Source organism: Brachypodium distachyon, chromosome 3 (genome assembly GCF_000005505.3).
Source record: "Brachypodium distachyon strain Bd21 chromosome 3, Brachypodium_distachyon_v3.0, whole genome shotgun sequence".
Taxonomy (NCBI): Eukaryota; Viridiplantae; Streptophyta; class Magnoliopsida; order Poales; family Poaceae; genus Brachypodium; species Brachypodium distachyon.
The window spans coordinates 32,229,967-32,232,415 of record NC_016133.3 but is presented as its reverse complement, the minus strand read 5'-3'; positions in this window follow the sequence as shown (position 1 = coordinate 32,232,415).

Here is a 2,449-nt window from a genome sequence, read left to right as displayed (position 1 = left end):
TCTTTTTTTCTTTCTTTTAGCCTTTACTTTTTCTGCTTTTCTCATTTTTTGATAACTTTTGATTTTGAACTCCAAATTGGTCCAAATAAATTCCAGAAAATGTGTAAAATCACGTTCTACCATGATACAACTTTAGGGAGTAGTTTCCCCTCAAAATAAAATTATATAAAATACATTTTCCCTATAAATGCCTTAGGGCTATATTTCTATTTAAATAAAATACTTTTTCAACTCCAAATAATTATCCAAAAATTATGGGATAGCTTATATATGCATTAAACCCCTTTTATACATAAAACCTATTGGTTTGAAGATCCAAAGCTCAAATGGGTGTAAACCCTAAGGTTTAAATTTAAATAAAATCCTTTAAAAGCCTTTTGGAGATTCAAATTTGAATTCAAACATGCAATTGTGGCATGATGCTTATGGATGCAATGCATATGTAAAAGTTTAAAATTTTGGGATGTTACACCGAGTGGAGGATGGAGCTGGCGGAGTTTAGGCTACGTTTTGCAAACACCAAGAGCATCAAGAGCACCGCTCACGCTGACTTCGTCGCGGAGTGGACATCGACGGGCATAGAGGAAGAAGAGCCGGAAGCGAGCCTTCCCGGCAGATTAGACGAAGTGTACTTTGACGGCACCTTCTGCTTGCAGGGCGCCGGTGCTGGAGTGGTGATCGAGTCGCCCACTGGAGATCAGCTGAAGTTCGTAATACAGCTCGACTTCGCCACCTCCACCAACAACACAGCAGAGTACGAGGGACTGCTTGCCGGGCTGCGCGCGCCAATCACCCTCGACATCAAGCGCTTGGTTGTTCGTGGGGACCCCCAATTCGTGATCAACTAGGTAAACAGGGACTACGACTGCCCTATAGGAATGTTTCCAATAGAAATGGTTTGCTTTTGCACATCGAAACCAAAAATTAATCTCGCAGATACATATAATTCGGAAGAATGGGTGAGTGATTCATATACAGCATCCCTTTCTTTTATCGAGGGTTCTGGCAATTGATATTCTTTCGCAAATAATTGAAATGCAATTTCTTGATCTGGATCTTTAGTTGTTAGAAACTTCTCAAGCTCTTCTGCCAAGCCTTGATTAATGAACCTACAAAATCCCTCAAATTGGATCTGACTAAATCCAGGTATTGTGGACATTCCCTCATTCCCATTCCGGAGCATCTTAATCTTAAGTTTCCTGTTTATCAAAGAAAAATTCCGCCCAGATGGCAGCGTACGTGGAGGAAGTGCGAAAATTGGAGTCCAGGTTCAAGAGACTTCGATTTGAGCACGTGAAGCGCAAGGACAACTTTGTTGCGGATGAACTGTCCAAATGGGCGGCGGAATGCAGCAAGGTGCCTCCTGGGGTGTTCCTGCAGAGGCAGTCAAAGCTCTCTGTCGACCCCAAAACGGTTGCCGGGGAAGCCCCTCCGGCAACTCAAGGGGACCCTGCAGCTGCAGGGGACCATGCCGCCAAGTTGGTGGCATACACTAGCCGGGAACCACCACCCTGGGGGACGGATATTATTCGTTACCTCAGGGACGGGACCCTCCTAGAGAAAGACGTTGCCATGGAGCGAGTAGCCCGACAAGCTAAGATGTACGCCCTAGTGGACGGGGAACTCTACCGGAGGCGTCCTAACGGAGTCATGCTCCTCTGCGTGCCCCAGGAAGAAGGACGCACGTTGCTGGAGGATATACATCGAGGCACATGCTCGCACCATGTGGCCTCCAGGGCACTAGCTGGGAAAGCATTCCGGCATGGTTTTTACTGGCCGACAGCACTAGCTGACGCCGAGCAATTAGTCAAGACTTGTGAAACGTGCCAGTTTCACGCCAAGAAGAGCAACCAGCCAGCGCAAGCCCTGCAAGTCATCCCGTCCTCGTGGCCATTCGCGGTCTGGGGGCTGGACATCGTCGACAAGTTGCTGAGAGCAGTTGGCGGCTACGAGTACTTGCTCGTGGCCATCGACAAGTTCTCGAAGTGGATCGACGTGGAGCCTATCCGAGCCATCACGGCGCAGGCGGCCATCAAGTTTTTCTAGGGCATTGTGTGCCGGTTTGGTGTGCCTAACGGCATAATCACCGACAACGGCACGCAATTCCCTAGCACGGTGTTTCAAGCTTACTGCGAGGACATGAGCACTAATATTCACTTTGCCTCTGTTGCTCATCCGAGGAGCAATGGGCAAGTTGAGCGAGCCAACGCAGAAGTGCTATGGGGGCTCAAGACGAGAACCTTTGACAAGCTCAAGGGCCACGGGAAACACTGGGTTGAAGAACTCCAGCCCGTGCTGTGGTCACTGCGGACCACACCAAGTCGGGCGACGGGTCAAACTCCGTTTGCCCTCGTCTATGGGGCAGAAGCTATGCTGCCCCTCGAGCTCAAGTATGGGTCACCTCGGGTACGCGCGTACGGTGACAAGAGCCAACACAGGCAGGATTGAT